Raw genomic sequence first — 22,680 nt, 5'->3', positions numbered from 1 at the left:
GCATGGCAAGCTGCAGCCTCTGGAGGTTCCCTTGTGGTAATGGGAGCAGATATCGATGGATTTTATCACCAAGTTTCTGAAGACTGTAACACCCCGACTCCCAGGTACAAGTTTTAAAGCATTATATTCATATTTATGGACCTACTCGACGAGTTAGTTGCCCCACTCGTCGTGTAGAGGCGGGTTAGCCCATGTGGATTATTGGATCTACTCGACGAGTCGGAGGACCCAGACTCGACGAGTAGGAGCTGGGAAATGAAACCCTAATTTTTAGGGTTTGCACCCTATTTAAAGGACCTTAAGTCCTTTCCTCCAGTCCCTTATCACCCCTTGACGGCCAGAAGAAACCCTAATCACCATTAACCTTGCCCTTGAGTGATTGTGAGGCTTAAAGAGTGATTTTGGTGTATTTTTGTGAAGAAGGTGTGAAGTATAAGAAGCTTGCAGCAAAGAGGAGCTTGTGGATCTGACTCTACTTCATCTTGGCATCATTTTGGAGGTATAAAGTCATTGCCTTGGCTTATCTTTGATTAGGTCTCTTCATGCCTAAGTTTAGTGCCATCTTTAGGATATTTGGAAGTCATTTCGGGTATTGGGCTAAGATCTGAAGTTGTAACTTCAGATCTGGACTCCCCTTGGTCCCTATATCCATAAAGTTATGAGATTTGGCAAGCTTGGGTCTTTCCCTATGAGTTAACCTTTCCCTTAGTCTAGTTTTGGCATTTAGGACCAGGCATGTACGTAAAGTTTGCAACTTTACGTGGAAACCATGCCCTAGGAGGTTGGATTTGTAATATGGAGCTTTGGGGTGGCTTATAAACATCTGTATAAGGAATGAACTGCATGAACTCGACGAGTCGCATAGACGACTTGGCAAGTCCGATGAAGATTGACCGTGGTTGGGTTCTGCATGGACTCGGCGAGTCAGTAAGGGGACTCGACGAGTTAGAAAGGGTTTTCCTCGACTTGTGGACACGCATGGACTCGACGAGTTGGTTGGAAACTCGACGAGTCTGTTAGGGTTTCATGACTTCCTGAGTTCTTAAGGAACTCGACGAGTTGCTAGCTGCACTCGACGAGTCGGGTCAACATGGACCGTTGGCATTGACCTTTGACTTTGACCAAGGGTTGACCAGTTGGACTTTTGAGGGTATTATGGTAAATTGGGATTCTGATGGACTTGGTCCTATGGTGGTGTAGGTGGTTGAGTTCGTGGCTGCGATTCGAGAGTTTTGCATTATCACTACAGTTCGACATCTGTGAGGTGAGTTTTCTCACTATACTCAATGGTCGAAGGCACCAAGGCCGACCCTTTTTGGATTGTTATCCTAATATGTTATGCTAGTATGATCTGTTAGATCAGTATCCTGGTAGAAAGGATGGTATTATGTTGCTATGATCTGTTAGATAGGATGATGTTATGCTAGTATGATCTGTTAGATCGGTATCCTGGTAAATAGGATGATGTTATGACTAGTATGACCTGTTAGATCGGTATCCTGGTAGATAGGATGTTATTATGCTAGTATGATCTGTTAGATCGGTTTGTCTGTGTATAGAATGTTATGCGATTATCTGATATATGTGCACATGTTTGATTGGTGGTTGAGGCTTATCTGCTTTGTGCAAAAGCCAACAGACCTGGGCATTCCAACCCGATGGTTGTGGGCCGTGAGTATTCCATCACGAGGATGATTGGACTCCTAGTATGAGGGCATTCCAACTCGATGGTTGTGGGCCTGGGGTATTCAATCCCGAGGATGATTAGACCCATTGTATGTTGGCATTCCAACCTGATGGTTGAGGGCCTGGGGTATTCCAACCCGATGGTTAACTGGACCCATAGTATGCTGTTTGTGTTGATGTATATGTTGATGTGTGTATGGGTATATTGGGAGAACTCACTAAGCTTCGGGCTTACAGTTGTTGATTTTGTTTTAGGTAGTTCTGATGATCGTGGGAAGGCGAAGGCGTGATCCTACACCTCCTATTGTTTATTATTTGATTATGGGGTACTCTGACACTGAACTATTTTGAAAACAAGTTTTGTAATAATCATTGGTTTTGAAAAATTTAAATTTGGCATGATTTTTATGGATGTTACAAGTTGGTATCAGAGCCTTGGTTTGAGTGAACTGGAGGAAACACTCGTGTGTCTCCAGTTTCAAACTGATGACAAGATTTCAAAACAATTTTCTTAAAATGTTTCCAAAATAATAAAGGAGGATGCAAGTGTACGATTAGCCGGAGCTCGCGGATAGACCCCAAAATACCTTACGAATTATTTGTTTTATGTGATATGTTAGAAAATCATGCTAGTACTAGGCTAGGGATCTTCAGGAATTGCCTGATAGAATTGCCTGATTATATGATGCCTGATAGCCTAGGGTTTCCTTATATGAAATTGACATCATTACTGTAGTTGCTTGGTGTGTGCATCACGGCCGTACATAATTAAGATCTTATAGCCTGAGAATGTTTGGTTTGGCCTTATTTCCTGTTCTTGTTTGATGAAGGGCTTAGGGTAGGATTAGGTATTCGAAAGTCTATAGGGTTCAGCGTTATGTATAGCTAGCATACACGAGTGATGCAGGGTTGGTGGAATTTTCAGGGGTGGGTTGTGCGAGGTCAGTCTGCCAATTATGAGATAGTTAGCCTTCCTCTAGGAGTGAGGGTTGAGTAATCACCATGCATATGTATATTGTTAGGGTGTTGTGATGATACTTGAGACAAATATGGGTAGGTGTGGAAGGTAGTATGGGCCCGTACTACTGAAAGCACAGGACCCATACCCGTAGCAAGGAAGTCACAACCCCTAGGGTTTAGTTGGGAGTTGGTTCCCTGTTATTTATGCAGATTATTTGATATCTTCCTGGTATATTTTCAGTATGGTGGTTACGAGGCGTTTTGTGACGGGATCCGGATCGGGATTAGGGCAGGGCGGTCAGGATGCCCCGACAACGCCCGGGAGTATCGGCCAGGGTGTGCCAGCGTTGACAGAGGACCGTGTCATGGAGATCATCCGTGAGGAGGTGGTAGAGATTGTCCGGGGTCAGATTTCGGAGATGTTTGGGTCTATTAAGACCGCCATGATGGAGTATTTTGATGACATATATGCAGCCCTAGCTGAGACAGCTACCGCATCAGCTATAGCGGCTGTAATAGCGGCAGGGGGAGGAGCCAGTCGGGCTTTTCAATATCGGGACTTCGACAACACGAAGCCCCCTTCTTTTGATGGGACTCAGGACCTCATCAAAGCCATGAGGTGGCTATCTGACGTGGAGGGGTGTTTCTTCACGTGTTCATGTCCTACTGACCAGAAGGTCAGATGTGCCCTGAACCTACTGAGGTCTGGGGCAAAGGACTGGTGGAGATTGATGACTGGATCGTATTCTGATGACCAGATGGCCGAGGTTACTTGGGAGCAGTTCAGGGATATGTTCCGCGCTCGCTGCATTCCACGGGTCAAGCGAGAGCGGCTAGCTCATGAGTTTCTGGATTTGAGACAGGATGGTGAGACAGTGGCGGAGATCACTCGCATGTTCACAGAGAGGGCGATGTTTTGCCCAAAGTTTGCTTCTGAGCAGGCTCAGATGACATGTTATCTGAGCATGCTCAAGACTGTCATCCATCAGTTTGTTGCTACCCAGCGATGTGATACTTTGCTGGATTTACAAGAGGCCGCGAGGAGGCGTGAGTTAGAGATTGAGCTGCAGTTGAGGGAGCAGCGGCAGTCCCCGACACAGTCATAGCCGGCGCCAAAGCGGCCAGAGACCGCTGATACTAGGTCTGGAGGTCAGTTGGTCCGCACTTGTGGGAAGTGCGGGAAAGCTCATTCGGGGGTTTGCCGATCGGGGAGCGGGTGCCACAAATATAGCAAGCAGGGCCACATTGCTAAGGATTGTAGGCAGCAGACTCCAGCTTCTGGGGTCATATTATGTTACCATTATGAGCATATAGGCCATATGAAGGCCCAGTGTCCCCTACTAGCCGCCAAGCCAGCGCAGGCTCCAGCGCCGGCAACAATGAGGATTACTGACGGGAGTAAGGGTCTAGCAGCACCCCCGAGGGCTCAGGGAGGTGCCTTCCAGCTTACAGCAGAGGAGGTCAGGGCAACACCAGACGTGGTTGCTGGTATGTTTCTATCCCTTATCTTACAAATTTTATATGTTTTACGCTTATATGGTTGTACCTGTGATTAGGTACGTTTTTAGTGAACTCCTTACCTGCTTTCGTATTATTCGACTTGGGGGCGAGTCGGAAGTTTGTTTCTCACTCTTTCAGTAGCGAGTTTGGGTTGCCAGTGGGAGAGTTAGAGTGTCCGTTGCGAGTCTCTATCGACAACGAACACAAGATTTCCGCTTCTTCGGTCTATCGGAGTTGCGTATTGGAGAACTTCGAGGTATCTTCCCCGATAGACTTGATCTCGATTCCCATGAGGGATGTATATGTGATTGTGGGTATGGACTGGCTTAGTCGCTTCGGTGCCATGATCGACTGCGAGGGTCAGCGAGTGGTAGTTCGAACCCCAAGTGGGGGAGAACTGATGGTTTATGACGATGACACCAGATTGGGATTAGGGTTTTGTTCGGTTTCCAGGGCTTGGCAGTACATTTAGCACGGGTGTGCGGGTTATCTAGCATATGTGGTGGATACGCGGGTCAGGGATCATGTTTCAGTATCAGAGGTTCCAGTGGTCAGAGAGTTTGCTGACGTGTTCCCGAAGGAGTTACCTGGTGTGCCTCCAGAGAGGCAGGTCGAGTTTAGGATCGACCTAGTGCCAGGTGCGGCCCCTATTGCCAAGGTACCGTACCGGTTGGCACCACCAGAGATGCAGGAGCTGTCATCACAGTTACAGGAACTGCTGGGCAAGTAGTTCATTCGTCCGAGTAGTACTCCGTGAGGACCGCCGATTCTCTTCGTGAAGAAGAATGATGGTTCACACCGGATGTGCATTGACTACCGGGAGTTGAACAAGTTGACGGTGAAGAACCCTTATCCCCTCCCGACGATAGATGATCTTTTCGATCAGTTACAGGGAGCATCTTGGTTCTCCAAGATAGACCTGAGGTCTGGGTACCATCAGGTCAGGGTTAGGGAGGAGGACGTGGAGAAGACCGCGTTCCGAACTCGTTATGGACACTACGAGTTCGTGGTGATTCCGTTTGGGCTCACCAATGCGCCAACAGTATTTATGGACCTGATGAATCAGGTCTGCAGACCAATGCTCGATCGCTCGGTCATCGTGTTCATAGATGATATCTTGGTGTACTCCAAGACCCGAGAGGAGCATCTTCGGGAATTATTGGGAGTTTTGAGGCGAGAGCGGCTGTATGCCAAGTTCTCGAAGTGTGAGTTTTGGTTATGAAAGGTTCAGTTCCTTGGACACCTCGTTAACCAGGAGGGGATTTTGGTTGATCCGGCCAAAATCGAGGCGGTTATGCAGTGGGAGGTGCCGAAATCTCCCTCAGACATCAGGAGCTTCTTGGGATTGGCAGGGTACTACCAGAGATTCATATAGGATTTCTCCAAGATTTCAGTACCCCTCACTCGTCTGACGAGGAAGGGGGTGGATTTACGGTGGGGCCTCGAGCAGCAGAGGGCGTTTGAGACCCTCAGACAGCGACTATGAGAGGCTCCAGTCTTGACTCTTCCGGAGGAAGTTGAGGATTTTGTGATCTTCTGTGATGCATCCATCACGGGACTAGGAGCGGTCCTCATGCAGAGAGGACGGGTGATAGCCTACGCATCGCGGCAGTTGAAGCCGCATGAGATGGGATACCCTACTCATGATCTGGAGTTGGGAGCGGTGGTATTCGCTCTGAAGATTTGGAGACATTACCTCTATGGGGTCCGCTATACCATATACACGGACCACAAGAGCCTGATACACATCATGGATCAGTCGAACCTGAACATGAGAAAGCACAGATGGATGGATGTAGTCAAGGACTATGACTGTGAGATCCTTTACCACCCAGGAAAGCGAACATGGTTGCGGACGCCCTGAGCCGCAAGTCAGCTGGATCATCCACTCCAGTGACGTGCATGAGGATTTCAGTGGATTCTCCACTTGTCGGCTTGATTAGGGAAGCCCAGGCAGAGGGTATGTGTCAGGAGAATTGGAAGCTTGAGAGGATTAGGGGTGAGAACACCCGGTTTGTTCAGGATAGCTGGGGATTAATGACCCGTTGCGGTTGGGTCTGGGTTCCGATGTCTGGTGGGGTCAGACAGACTATTTTGGAGGAGGCTCATAAGTCTCGCTTATCTATTCATCCGGGGGCCATCAAGATGTATTGGGATTTGCGATTGAGTTACTGGTGGCCGTGCATAAAGCGAGAAATCGCTTGGTACGTGGAGAGGTGCCTGACCTGCAGGATGGTCAAGGCCGAGCACCAGAGGCCGCATGGCAAGCTGCAACCTCTAGAGATTCCCATGTGGAAATGGGAGCAGATCACAATGGACTTCATCACCAAATTGTCGAGGACGACAAAAGGGTTAGACGCCATATGGGTCATCGTGGATCGATTGACCAAGAGTGCTCACTTTTTGCCCATTCTGGAGAGCTCATCGGCCGAGAATCTAGCCGATGTGTATATACGTGAGATTGTCGCTCGCCATGGGGTTCCGGTCTCTACCGTTTCAGACCGTGATGTTCGGTTCACCTCCCGTTTCTGGCAGAAGTTCCACGAGGAGCTGGGCACGCGGCTGCACTTCATTACAGCCTATCATCCGCAGCCTGACGGCCAAAGTGAGCGGACCATATAGACTCTTGAGGATATGTTGAGAGCCTGTGATATATGACTTCGGTGGGAGTTGGGACTCCTACCTACCCCTTGCAGAGTTCTCCTATAACAACAACTTTCACTCCAGCATTGGTGCTCCACCTTATGAGTTGTTGCATGGACGGAGAAGTCGTACCCTAGTCTGTTGGGGCGAGGTCGGTCACAAGGGTGATGGGTCGGACTGAGGTAGTCCTGCAGACTACCGAGATGATTCAGTAGATTAGACAGCTGATAGCTTATTTTATTTCATTATTTTTATTAGTTTATTTTAGATTTTTAGATCTTTTTATCATTATTGCATTGTATTTTATTTATTTTCTTCATCATGGATCGTATCGGGGACTTTTTATTATGCATGAGGAATTTTGCAAGGTTTTGGAGCTTATCGCGATTGTGGATTAGAGTGAAGACGGACTTGTGGGCCCTCGAGGCGCTATTGGGCTTGGCGGATCCATAAAAGAAGACTTGGGCCTTAAAGAGTTGAAGACTTGGATATTTTGGACTTGTGAAGATGGGTCATAAACTTCTATTTTTGGGCTTGGAGCATCCACATTTGTAGCTAAATGATGATTGGTTGGTTTAAATCACATGGATATGGAGGGGACCAAAGAATCTTTGGTAGTGGAAGGGTAGAGTGGAGGAATGAAGGACCAATAGCATTACAACAACATTTGCGCGGGTAGAATTTTCGTCGCGCGGGTACCCTCACAACTGCCTAGTTTGGGCATTTTGGTGATTTGGCACACCATAACCTTGGGGGATCAGATCTAGCAGCCATAATCTCGAGTTTTCACCATTGGAGAGCTGAAGAAGGCGATTTTGAAGCTCAAGACTCATTTTCTTTTCATATTTCCAAGTTATTGGTAGTTTCTTTATGCAATTAGACTTTTGTGATTGTTGTTCTATTGCCATGAGTGGCTAAAATCTCTATTTTGGTAGACCTTGGCTAAAACCTCTGAATGTTTGTGGGTTTTTGAAGGATTTATGCTTATTTATCATTTATCTTATGCCTATGATTCTAGTTCATATTTCCTATGCCTGTTTAGTGCTTTGATCATGAGCTTGGTACTTTAATAAGCAATTGTTGGTTTATTTCTTTGGTTTAGCATTGAATCATTGAATTTACTTAGAACAAAGGCTTTATGATGGTAGGAATCATCTCTAGCTTATGAATAATAACTCCTTTATGGATGTGTAAGCATTGACATCCTCTAGGAATTGGGGATTTCTTCATTCTTAAGGCTAATCAACTTCTTGGGTTCAATTGCTTCAATTGACCCTTGATCTTGATTAAGAAGGTGTGTTGTAAGCTTCCCCAACCTCCATACTACCTATGAGAAATCTTGGCATGTCATGCTTCATGATTGCTATAACCAATTTGGGATGAATGATAAGTTTCATGTAAAATCCTAATGATAAACACACAAATGTTCATTGTGTTGAATTGCTTTGGTTTACCAATTCTCTCCAATATTTGAGCATCTCACTTTCTTGCTAAATTCCAAGTTTTTAGCTATTCAAGTCTTTTAGTTTTCAAGCAATCATAACACCCCTCCCCCTTTTAGTTTAATTGTAGTTAGTTAGTTTATTTTCACTAGTTCTATTGGATTGCATTGGTGATTGAATACAACCATTTCCCCGATGATCAATACCCCTTTTTACCATTATATTACGTTTTATTTGCAAACAAAGGGTGTAATTTTCTTGGTGGACTTGACATCCCACCAAGTTTTGGCGCCGTTGCCGGGGAATTTGGTTATTGTTATTTGATTGTTTATGCCTAGGTCTACAAGAACCGGGGAACTACTCTACAATGCGGAAATTGAAAAAGATGCAAAAAGGTTGAAAAAGTTAGCCAAAAAAGCAAAGCAACAACAACTAGTTCAAGCTTCTTCCTCTTCTCCACTAATCAACATAGAAGACCAAGTTCATACTTCAAGTGATACCGACACCGAGCTGAGTTCTCCAATTGTTGGTCATTCCTTTGAAGACATTCCGTTTGAAAACTACATAGCCATGAATCACACTCCACCTCACAATCCCAACCCAAACCCAAAGAATCAAGATGCCAATACACCACCCCAACAACCAAGACAACAACAACAAGAACCTCTCATTGATATGCCACCTTGGAATCCAGCCCCTCCTCAAAACCAACCCAATTATCAACCACTACAACCACTACAACCAAAACTTCCACCAAAACAACCAACCTCAAAACAATGCTTTTCAAGTTCAACAAGTACATTACCCAACTCAACCCAATTACCAACACCCTCCAATGTACCAAAACCCAATGTACCCACAACAACAACCTCCTTACAACCAATATCCTAACTACCAACCTTATCCACCACCAATGTACAATGACAACCAATACCCATACCCACCTTACCAACAACAACCCAATTACATGCAACAATATCCCAATAACCCCAATCCACCCAATCCCCCTCAAGAGTTGACACTTAGACAAATGATGGAGACGGATGTTACTCATACACCTCTTGCTATTGTTTATCTTGCAAACCGCCGAGGAATTGAATTGAAGTCAAGTTTCATACATCAACTTACTAAGTTCCATGGGTTGGATAGAGAAGATCCTCAAAAGCATTTGAAGTCCTTTAATATGATGTGTTAGCATGTTTCCCGAAAATGTGGCATTGGATGATTTCAAGTTAACCGCCTTCCTGCTCACATTGGAAGATAAAGCTAAAGAGTGGTTATTCAACTTACCACCGGGATCTATTCACACATGGGAAGAGTTACTCAAAGCCTTCAATAGCAAGTTCTATCCCACCTCCCGGATATCAAGTCAAAGAAGTGACATTTTGGGGATTCGTCAAGGGGAGAATGAGACTTTTCATGATTTTTGGGAGCGATTCAACAATTTGTGTACAAGTTGCCCTCAACACAAAATACTCGAACAACTACTTCTTCAACAATTTTATGAGGGTATGAATGAAAAGGATCGAAGGATGATTGATGCTTCAAGTGGTGGTGACATCTTCAACAAGACACCTCAAGAGATAAGATCACTTTTTGGAACCATTTCTCAAAATCAAAGGAACTTTGGGACCCGAAATGAAATGAAGAGAAATTATCCACAAGTGGTTGGTGAAGTTAGCAACACCCAACACTTGGAATCAAAGCTCTTAGATTTGACTAATGTGTGAAGTCAAATGGTGGTGGGAAGTGGTCAACAATTAATGGTGTGTGGTATTTGTGCAATGACGGGGCATTATACGGATAAGTGTCCCTCACTTGGTAGTGAACCGAAGGATGTTAATGCAATGGGAGGATATAGAGGTCAACCAAGACCCATGGGACATCAAAACAACTACAACCCAAATTGGAGGAATAACCCAACCAACCCATACCCACCAAAGCAAAATCCACCAAACATTTTGATGAGACCCCAACATCCGCAATATCCTTCCCAAAAACCTCCATATCCACAAACATCTCACCTCCCTTCAAATTACCAACCACCTCTTCAACAAGGCCAATCAAGTGGTACCCACCAAATGAGCCTTCAAGAACTTGTCACTTCTCTTGCTCAAAGCCAAACTCAATTTCAACAAGAGACCAAGAACACTTTCTCCAACATTCAAGCACAAATTAGAGACTTGGCCACCGCTCTCAACAAGATGGAACAAAGGGTTAAACTTCCATCTCAAACCGAGAAGAACCCCAATGTGAGCGCAATAACCTTAAGAAGTGGGAAAACCCTTGGAGAAAGCAACCCCAAAAGAGTTTCAAGAGAAGAAGAAGATGAGGTTATTATTGTTGATCCTCCGAAGGTTGAAGCTACTTCAAAGGAACCGGTTGTTCCCAACAATGATGAACCCGAATCTTCTAACAATAACATCAAGCCATTGATCATACCACCACCTTTCCCATCCCGGTTGGCTCCCTCAACGAAACAAGAGGAAGAGAAAGAATTTCTTGAGACTTTCCGCAAAGTTCAAATCAACATTTCACTATTGGATGCCATAAAGTAAATTCCGCGCTATGCCAAATTTATTAAGGATTTGTGCACTAATAAGAGGAAGTTTAAGGCGAATGAAAAGATTCAAGTCAATGCAAATGTGTCTGCGGTTATCCAAAAGAAGCTTCCACCCAAATGCAAGGATCTGGGAATGTTTGCTATCCCTTGTACCATTGGTGATTTACATGTTGAAATTGCCATGTTAGACCTTGGAGCCTCAATCAATGTCATGCCATATTCGGTTTTTCAATCTCTCAATGTTGGACATTTGGAAGAAACCGGAGTCATCATTCAATTAGCGGACAAGTCAAGTGTATTTCCAAGAGGTGTGTTGGAGGATGTACTAGTTCAAGTCAATCAACTAGTATTTCCCGCGGACTTCTATGTCATTGACCTTAAAGAGAAGACCCCTTCCAAGTCATCTATGATCCTTCTTGGAAGACCTTTCATGAATACCGCTCACACAATTATTGATGTCCATAATGGGAAGATCACAATGGAATTTGATGGAGAGATCATTCACTTCAACATCTTTGAAGCCATGAGATACCCTAGCAACATTTCTCCATTATATCAGGTTGATGTGATTGAGCCAATCACCCAAGAATTATTCGAGTTATCAAATGGGGATCTTTTGAAGATGGTTCTCAACATGAGTTTTGATGTTGAAAGTTTGAAGAAAACATTGGATATGTATACATTGGACTCCGAAGTTGAAGAAATTATGAAGACTTTAGAAGTTAACAAGTCAACAAAAAAGGATGTTTCTCAAGTTGCCTTATCTCATTCTCCAAAAAAGATGCCACCTTCCATAATCCACCCACCCACGCTTGAATTGAAAGTCTTACCTAGCCATTTGAAATATGCTTATCTAGGTCAAGATGAAACTCTACCGGTGATCATCTCTTCTTAATTGAAAGACTTTGAAGAAAACCAATTAATTGAAGTCGTGAAAGATCATAAAGAGGCCATGGGGTGGACAATAGCGGACATTAAGGGGATAAGCCCGAATGTATGCACTCACAAGATACTCATGGAAGATGATTGTAAGCCTAGGAGGGAAGCTCAAAGACGATTAAATCCTCCCATGATGGAAGTTGTCAAGAAAGAGATAATCAAACTCCTTGATGCGGATATGATTTACCCGATTTCCGACTCCAAGTGGGTTAGTCCGGTTCAAGTGGTTCCCAAGAAAACGGGAATCACGGTTATTGAGAATAACAAAGGAATAATGGTACCCACTCGAGTTCAAAATGGATGGAGGGTATGCATTGATTATCGAAAGTTGAATTCAAGCACACGAAAAGATCACTTTCCTCTTCCTTTCATCGACCAAATGCTCGAGAGATTGGCGGGCAAGTCACATTATTGTTGTCTTGATGGATACTCGGGTTTTCATCAAATACCCGTTGCCCCCGAATATCAAGACAAGACAACCTTCACATGCCCTTTTGGCACGTTTGCCTACAAGCGAATGCCCTTAGGATTATGCAATGCCCCAGCCACATTCCAAAGATGCATGGTGAGTATCTTTTCAGAGTATGTAGAAAATATAATTGAAGTGTTCATGGACGGCTTCACAGTGTATGGCAATTCGTTTGATGAATGCTTGGATAATCTTGAGAAGATTTTGAAAAGATGCATTGAGAAGAAGTTGGTGTTAAACTTTGAGAAGTGTCACTTTATGGTCAATCAAGGCATCATCTTGGGACACATCGTCTCCAAAAAGGGAATTGAATTTGATAAAGCCAAAATTGATGTCATCCAAACCCTTCCTTACCCAACATGTGTTAGAGAAGTAAGATCTTTCTTGGGCCATGCGGGATTCTATAGAAGATTTATCAAAGATTTCTCGAAGATTACGCGTCCGATATGCCTCCTTCTCCAAAAGGATGTTGATTTTGACGTCAATGTTGCATGCCAAGAAGCCTTTGACAAACTCAAAGACTTACTCACCTCCGCTCCAATAATCCAACCTCCAAATTGGGAGCTTCCATTTGAAATAATGTGTGATGGAAGCAATTTTGCAATTGGAGCGGTCTTAGGTCAAAAGGAGGGAAAAGCATCACATGTCATCTACTATGCCTCCAAAACCTTGGATAATGCTCAAGCCAATTACTCAACCACCAAGAAGGAACTTCTAGCCATTGTATTCGCCTTGGAGAAGTTCCGGCAATACCTTCTCTGGACAAAAGTGATTGTATACTCCGACCATGCCGCATTGAAGTATCTCATGACCAAGAAAGATGCCAAGCCACGGTTGATTCGGTGGATTCTTCTTTTACAAGAATTCGATCTTGAGATAAAGGACAAAAGTGGTGCCGAAAATCTAGTTGCAGACCACTTAAGTCGGTTGAATATTGGTGACTCCTCATCTTCTATCCTTGATGAATTCCCGGATGAGCACATCTTCTACATTTCAAACACCATCCCATGGTATGCGGATATTGTGAATTACTTGGTTACTAAAGAAATTCCTCACGCATTTACCAAGTACCAAAAGGCCAAGTTGAAGAGTGATTCCAAATACTACGTGTGGGACGACCCTTATCTTTGGAAACATTGTCCGGATCAACTAATACGACGGTGTGTTCATCAAAATGAGGTTGAATCAATCTTGAAGTTTTGCCATGAGTATGCATGCGGAGGACATTTTGGTCAAAATAAAACCATGCGAAAGGTCTTAGAATGTGGACTCTATTGGCCAACAATGTCAAGAGATACCTATCTATTTTGCAAAAGTTGTGATAGATGTCAAAGAACGGGAACCGTATCCACGAGGCACGAAATGATTCAAAGCCCTATCCTCATTTGCGAGATCTTTGATGTATGGGGAATCGATTTCATGGGCCCTTTCCCCGTCTCTTTCGGATACACTTATATACTCTTGGCGGTTGATTACGTCTCAAAGTGGGTTGAAGCAAAGGCTACAAGGCATGATGATTCCAAAACTGTGATTGACTTCTTGAAGTCAAACATTTTTGCAAGATATGGTGTACCGAGAGCCTTGGTAAGTGATAGGGGCATTCATTTTTGCAACAAAATGATGGAAGCCATGATGAAAAGATATGGTGTCACACACCGGCTATCAACCGCTTACCATCCACAAACGAATGACCTAGTAGAAGTGTCAAATAGAGAAGTCAAGCAAATTCTTGAAAAGACAGTCAACACGACCCGAAAAGATTGGAGCTTGAAGTTAGAAGATTCATTGTGGGCGTATCGGACCGCCTACAAAACTCCAATTGGTATGTCTCCATTCCGCCTCGTCTATGGAAAGTCTTGTCATTTACCGGTGGAATTGGAACACAAGGCATATTGGGCAGTTAAAAAGTGTAATTTCAATCTTGAAGAAACCGGAAAGCACCGAAAGATGCAACTTCAAGAAATCGAGGAGTTGAGGAACGAGTCTTATGAAAATGCAAGCATCTACAAGGATAAGACAAAAGCGTTTCATGACAAGCACATCACTCGTAAGCATTTTATTCTGGGCCAAAAAGTTCTTTTTTATCATTCACGCTTAAAGCTATTCCCGGTAAAGTTGCGATCTCGATGGCACGGACCTTTTATTGTTATAAAAGTGTTTGATCACGGTGCGGTTGAAATTAAGAGTTTGGAAACAAATCAAATATTCAAAGTGAATGGGCACCGGTTGAAACCATTTTATGAAGGCTTTGACCCGGGAGAATTCGACAATGTCACATTGGAAAACCCAAACTACGAAGGTTGAAGGAAGCGGGGCTAAGTCTTGGCAACGACGTTAAATAAATGCGTTGTAAATAAATAATATCCGCTTGAAGTTTTGGGTGTTTCTAATCTTGAAGTTGGTCTAAAAATAAGCATTTGGAAGTCTTGCAATGATTTTGGTGAAGTTTGAAAAAATCCAAAAATTTGAAATTTGCGCGGGTACCCGCGCAGACTTTGCGCGACCGGCCCCCAGCCGTGCAGGTTCCGAGTTCCAAATTACCCCAACATGGGGTTGCATCTGATTAGTTCCAAATTACCCTAACATGGGGTTGCATCGGAAACCCTAGCTCCGCCGGCGGCCGCCGTCTGTCGCCGCCGCCGGCGGCCGCCACTAGTTTTGACCAAAAATTTCAAAATTTTTGTTTCTCACCGGAGATTCAAAATATTCAACCTTACGGGTTCATTTCAAGCTTGGGGTGCGGTTTTTACGGATTTATTTACGGGTTTCAACACACGAAATTGGTACATTTCTTTTAATTTTATTGCATTCAACTTCTCATTTCAATAGGCTTGTGCTATGCATTAGATTGATTTGAATTAGACTTAGTTTGCTTTGAATTGATTGGATTGCATTGAATTGATTGGATTGCATTGAATTGTGCCACCTTGCAAGTTTGGAATATTTTCTGGTTTATATTTTTGTTGTTTGGTTTGATTGGAGTGGTGTGAGGCGAGTGTGAGGGATAATTTTGGCCAAGTTTTTGTGTTTGCTAGGTTTATTAACAGGTACAATGGCAAGGGACAAAACCATTCACGCCTCTCATGGTTCTTCCCGTGAGGCTTCATCCTCGCGATCCACAAAAAAAGTGTCAACCGAGAATACCGATCGTGCGGGTAACCTTGTCCTCTTTAGCGCGCAAATCAAACAATTCAAGTCAAACCTCCAAAAACGTGCAATTCTAGCCACCAAATTTTACCACCAAGACTCAATGACGCACCTTGGCCTTGACGATTGCCTGCAACAACTGTTCTTCAACATCGGTTGGCACGAATTCCTCGCTCTTTCCGCGCGCACATACCAACAACCCATACTATAGTTCATCTCCACTTATGCACGGGATGACGCATTAGGGGTACTCACATTTAAACTCCAGGGTCGGCAGCACCGACTCACATACGACACCCTCAACACCATCACGGGCACAAACAATACCTTCAACACCGACATCTATAGCCATCAGTGGACTCGGTTCAAGAGCGTGCCTAATGTAGAGTTTTGGACTCAAATAACAAGTCTTCCAAACTTCAATCCAAGTCGAAAAAAGATCCTTACATCATCCATCCTTGTTGGAGAATTGCCCACCAGATCCTCTCAACTTCCATCTTTGCCCGTCACGAGCCGGGACAAATCAACACAATCGAGCTCTATTTCCTCTATTGCATGAGCCATCTACATTGGTCTTGCCCTGGTTTCGCCACCTTTTTCTTGGATAAGTCTGACAGCATCCGCACGAAGACCACTGGCGATATTTGCATCGGAGGTTTCATTACCCTAATTGGTTTGGGTGTGGGCCTTCAATTTTCCGAGTCTGAGTATGTGCTAGTGGATGACCCACCTCTCTACCTCCTTGACTGCATAGCCCTCACCCGGATGGAATTACTGATACCTCATCCTACCCGTCATAACCATTTTTCTTGGCTCAATCATGTCAAGGAACCAGTTTACATCTTGCCTAATCCTAGCATCTCCGCCTTTTCCACCAGCAAGCCTGAAACTTGGTTCTTGCCTGAAGATTTACACGATGATGATGATGAAATGCAAGTCGACAATTCCAATGTTGGTAGTCCATTTGAGGCCGAAGACCATTATGACGTCCAGATCCGACAATTGCCACCACCTTATGATCAGCCCTCGGGATCACACTTTCAGCCGCAACATGAGTACCACTCCTATCAGCAACACAATGAGCCCAATCCCGAGCACTAATTCCCTCTTGATATCTACAGTCAGCTTGCCTCATTGCGTCTCCAGGGCAACCGGAACACAACAGCCATTCGCCGCATCGCGGAGTTGCAAGCCCGCGCCAACAACTACATGTAGGATCTTTGGTATCATTTTCGACCCGAAGACGGTTACCCCCCTCGTGGGCCTCCTCCACCTTGATCCCGGTATGATCCTTCCTTACTCTCATCCTAAGCATTGAGGACAATACTTCATTTTAAGCTTGGGGTGAGGTATTCTTATATTTTATTTTTATTGCATTTAGGTTGTATATAGTTGCATTTAGAGTAACTCATTTAGGTCATTCATGAAAATTGCATGAAAAATTCAAAAATATTGCATATATTCTTTCTTTCTTTTCTAATTTTCATACTTTTTAGATGCATCCTAGTTTAGGTTCATGCATTTTTGTTCTCTCTTGTCTTCTCATCCCTGCAGGTACCAGAGCACCGATTCATAAGTATTGAATCATAGATTGGTCTCGGGTCTTGATATGGAATTCCTTGTATTTGATAAGTGGGACACGTTTTGTGCCTCACAGACCATTTTAAGACCGCTTGTGTGGGGGTCAGATGCAGGTAGCTTGATTGATTCTGGGTGCGGAAGGATGTGGTTGGTCATGCCAATGTGTGCGAGCAAAGATTAGCCCGGTAAGGTATTATGAAGACATTGAAGATATTGAAGACTCGCATCTTGGTTTTGGAGGGAGTACCGTTTAGTACTCCCGAGTCTCGTCCGAGCCTTACTTAGTTAGATTCTCACCAACTTTTTAGGATAGGTTATCATTTTTCTAGGGGTCTAGAGTAGATAGTTAGATAGATTTTGTTTATCACACCTTGCATTGAGGTGCTTGATGAACTTTGAAGTGGGTCCCCCAATTCACATCTTTTGGGACCAAGTCTTTTCGGTAACACCCATTTTTGAGTCATTCCCCACCCCTTCTAGTTGATCTTGGCACATTGTCAATGATCATTAGGCGTTCATGTTAGCCTCCATCCTTTGTTACATGGTGAAATTCCTTAGACCTTCAAAGAAGAAAACACAAAAAAATGAAGAAATTGGAAAAGTGAAGACAAAAAGAAACAATGAAGAGGATTAAAGAAAAGCAACAAAAACAAAGAAGAAAAATGAAGAAAATGAGCAACACAAAAAGAAGAACAAGAATCCAAGTTCAAGGCTTTAGTTAAAAAAAACAATGAAGATTCAAGAAGACCGAATATCAAGCAACAAAGAAGCTGAATACCAAATAACAGAAGTTCAAGATTGAAGATTTAAGTTGCTAGGTTTAGATTTAGGTTAAGTAGAATTTTTATTATTTTATTTTATTTTTGATTTTTGGTGAGAAAAGGCCTTGACGATGAGACGGTAGACTATAAAGGACTGTACAAGGGAGAAGCCTCTGAAACCAGATGTTTGCCCGGAGGCCGCACTGTAAAACCCTATTTCGTACTATACACTTTTGCCTGACAAATGTAGGAATCATAGTATGTGAAGAGGCGCCTTTCCTTCGTGCATTATGATCTGCATTGGTGATTTAAAGTGCCCCCACTGGGCGCATCTCTGTTTCCTTTGTCTTGCACACCGCGACTGCATCCATCCGTGATCTATTCGCCCATCAAGTGGTTGAGAATGTGGTTTATGGCTCTAAAGCGGGGAACATTGGGAAGATGCGTAGGGTCCATGAAGGACTAATTCTGACCATGTTGACTGATGTTGACCAAGTTCTATGGTACTTTTTTTTCCTTTTTAGTTTAGCTCATCCCGATCTCATATTAGTCTTGTTCAAACTTGAGGACAAGTTAGGTTTAAGCTTGGGGTGATTTGATAGCTTATTTTATTTCCTTATTTTTATTAGTTTATTTTAGATTTTTAGATCTTTTTATCATTATTGCATTGTATTTTATTTATTTTCTTAATCATGGATCGTATCGGGGACTTTTTATTTTGCATGAGGATTTTGCAGGGTTTTGGAGCTTATCACGATTGTGGATTAGAGTGAAGACGGACTTGTGGGCTCTCGACGTGCTATTGGGCTTGGCGGATCCGTAAAAGAAGACTTGGGCCTTAAAGAGTTGAAGACTTGGATATTTTGGACTTGTGATGATGGGTCATAAACTTCTATTTTTGGGCTTGGAGCATCCACTTTTGTAGCTAAATGACGATTGGTTGGTTTAAATCACATGGATATGGAGGCGACCAAAGGAATCTTTGGTAGTGGAAGGGTAGAGTGGAGGAATGAAGGACCAATAGCATTACAGACACATTTGCGCGGGTAGAGTTTTCGTCGCGCGGGTACCCGCGTAACTGCCTAGTATGGGCATTTTGGTCATTTGGCACACCATAACCTTGGGGGATCAGATCTAGCAACCATAATCTCGATTTTTCACCATTGGAGAGCTGAAGAAGGTGATTTTGAAGCTCAAGACTCATTTTCTTTTCATCTTTCCAAGTTATTGGTAGTTTCTTTATGGAATTAGACTTTTGTGATTGTTGTTCTATTGCCATGAGTGGCTAAAATCTCTATTTTGGTAGACCTTGGCTAAAACCTCTGAATGTTTGTGGGTTTTTGAAGGATTTATGCTTATTTATCATTTATCTTATGCCTATGATTCTAGTTCATATTTCCTATGCTTGTTTAGTGCTTTGATCATGAGCTTGGTACTTTAATAAGCAATTGTTGGTTTATTTCTTTGGTTTAGCATTGAATCATTGAATTTACTTAGAACAAAGGCTTTATGATGGTAGAAATCATCTCTAGCTTATGAATCATAACTCCTTTATGGACGTGTAAGCATTGACATCCTCTAGGAATTGGGGATTTCTTCATTCTTAAGGCTAATCAACTTCATGGGTTCAATTGCTTCAATTGACCCTTGAGCTTGATAAAGAAGGTGTGTTGTGGGCTTCCCCAACCTCCATACTAGCTATGAGAAATCTTGGCATATCATGCTTCATGATTGCTATAACCAATTTGGGATGAATGATAAGCTTGATGTTAAATCCTAATGATAAACACACAAATGTTCATTGTGTTGAATTGCCTTGGTTTAACAATTCTCTTCAATATTTGAGCATCTCACTTTCTTGCTTAATTTCAAGTTTTTGGTTATTCAAGTGTTTTAGTTTTCAAGCAATCATAACACCCCCTTTTTAGTTTAATTGTAGTTAGTTAGTTTATTTTCACTAGTTCTATTGGATTGCATTGGTGATTGAATACAACCATTTCCCCGAGGATCGATACCCCTTTTTACCATTATATTACATTTTATTTGCAAACAAAGGGTGTAATTTGCTTGGTGGACTTGACATCCCACCATGTTTTGGCGCCGTTGCCGGGGAATTTGGTTATTGTTATTTGATTGTTTATGCCTAGGTCTACAAGAACCGGTGAACTACTCTATAATCCGGAAATAGAACAAGATGCAAAAAGGTTGAAAAAGTTAGCCAAAAAAGCAAAGCAACAACAACTAGTTCAAGCTTCTTCCTCTTCTCCACTAATCAACATAGAAGACCAAGTTCATACTTCAAGTGATACCGACACCGAGCTGAGTTCTCCAATTGTTGGTCCTTCATTTGAAGACATTCCGTTTGAAAACTACATAGCCATGAATCACACTCAACCTCACAATCCCAACCCAAACCCAAAGAATCAAGATGCCAATACACCACCCCAACAACCAAGACAACAACAACAAGAACCTCTCATTGATATGCCACCTTGGAATCCAGCACCTCCTCAAAACCAACCCAATTATCAACCACTACAACCACTACAACCAACACTTCCACCAAAACAATGCTTTTCAAGTTCAACAAGTACATTACCCAACTCAACCCAATTACCAACACCCTCCAATGTACCAAAACCCATTGTACCCACAACAACAACCTCCTTACAACCAATATCGTAACTACCAACCTTATCCACCACCAATGTACAATCACAACCAATACCTATACCCACCTTACCAACAACAACCCAATTACATGCAACAATATCCCAATAACCCCAATCCACCCACTCCCCCTCAAGAGTTGACACTTAGACAAATGATGGAGACGGATGCTACTCATACACCTCTTGCTATTGTTTATCCCGCAAACCACCGAGGAATTGAATTGAAGTCAAGTTTCATACATCAACTTACTAAGTTCCAAGTGAATTTAATTGATGTTACTCATACACCTCCAACTCCAAGTGGATTAGTTTGGTTCAAGTGGTTCCCAAGAACACGGGAATCACGGTTATTGAGAATAAAAAAGGAATAATGGTACCCACTCGAGTTCGAAATGGATGGAGGGTATGCATTGATTATCGAAAGTTGAATTCAAGCACACGAAAAGATCACTTTCCTCTTCCTTTCATCGACCAAATGCTCGAGAGATTGGCGGGCAAGTCACATTATTATTGTCTCGATGGATACTCGGGTTTTCATCAAATACCCGTTGCCCCCGAAGATAAAGACACGACAACCTTCACATGCCCTTTTAGCACGTTTGCCTACAAGCGGATGCCCTTTGGATTATGCAATGCCCCCACCACATTCCAAAGATGCATGGTGAGTATCTTTTCAGAGTATGTAGAAAATATAATTGAAGTGTTCATGGACGACTTCACAGTGTATGGCAATTCGTTTGATGAATGCTTGGATAATCTTGAGAAGATTCTGAAAAGATGCATTGAGAAGAAGTTGGTGTTAAACTTTGAGAAGTGTCACTTTATGGTCAATCAAGGCATCATCTTGGGACACATCGTCTCCAAAAAGGGAATTGAAGTTGATAAAGCCAAAATTGATGTCATCCAAACCCTTCCTTACCCAACATGTGTTAGAGAAGTAATATTTTTCTTGGGCCATGCGGGATTCTATAGAAGATTTATCAAAGATTTCTTGAAGATTACGCGTACGATGTGCCTCCTTCTCCAAAAGGATGTTGATTTTGACTTCAATGTTGCATGCCAAGAAGCTTTTGACAAACTCAAAGACTTACTCACCTCCGTTCCAATAATCCATCATCCAAATTGGGAGCTTCCATTTGAAATAATGTGCGATGCAAGCAATTTTGCAATTGGAGCGGTCTTAGGTCAAAAGGAGGGCAAAGCATCACATGTCATCTACTATGCCTCCAAAACCTTGGATAATGCTCAAGCCAATTACTTAACCACCGAGAAGGAACTTCTAGCCATTGTATTTGCCTTGGAGAAGTTCCGACAATATCTTCTCGGGAAAAAAGTGATTGTATACTCCGACCATGCCGCATTGAAGTATCTCATGACCAAGAAAGATGCCAAGCCACGGTTGATTTGGTGGATTCTTCTTTTACAAGAATTCGATCTTGAGATAAAGGACAAAAGTGGTGCCGAAATTCTAGTTGCGGACCACTTAAGTCGGTTGAATATTGGTCACTCCTCATCTTCTATCCTTGATGAATTCCCGGATGAGCACCTCTTCTACATTTCAAACACCATCCCATGGTATGCGGATATTGTGAATTACTTGGTTACTAAAGAAATTCCTCACGCATTTACCAAGTACCAAAAGGCCAAGTTGAAGAGTGATTCCAAATACTACGTGTGGGACGACCCTTATCTTTAGAAACATTGTCCGGATCAACTAATACGGCGGTGTGTTCATCAAAATGAGGTCGAATCAATCTTGAAGTTTTGCCATGAGTATGCATGCATAGGACATTTTGGTCAAAATAAAACCATGCGAAAGGTCTTAGAATGTGGACTCTATTGGCCAACAATGTCAAGAGATACCTATCTATTTTGCAAAAGTTGTGATAGATGTCAAAGAACGGAAACCGTATCCACGTGGCACAAAATGATTCAAAGCCCTATCCTCATTTGCGAGATCTTTGATGTATGGGGAATCGATTTCATGGGCCCTTTCCCCGTCTCTTTCGGATCCACTTATATACTCTTGGCGGTTGATTACGTCTCAAAGTGGGTTGAAGCAAAGGCTACAAGGCATGATGATTCCAAAACTGTGATTGACTTCTTGAAGTCAAACATTTTTGCAAGATATGTTGTACCGAGAGCCTTGGTAAGTGATAGGGGCATTCATTTTTGCAAAAAAAATGATGGAAGCCATGATGAAAAGATATGGTGTCACACACCGGATATCAACCGCTTACCATCCACAAACGAATGGCCAAGTCGAAGTGTCAAATAGAGAAGTCAAGCAAATTCTTGAAAAGACAGTCAACACGAC

Source organism: Lactuca virosa, chromosome 8, assembly GCF_052849685.1.
Source record: "Lactuca virosa cultivar CGN04683 chromosome 8, Lactuca_virosa_CGN04683_v6, whole genome shotgun sequence".
Lineage (NCBI taxonomy): Eukaryota > Viridiplantae > Streptophyta > Magnoliopsida > Asterales > Asteraceae > Lactuca > Lactuca virosa.
The sequence above is the reverse complement of the archived record's forward strand: the minus strand, read 5'-3'. Positions refer to the sequence as shown.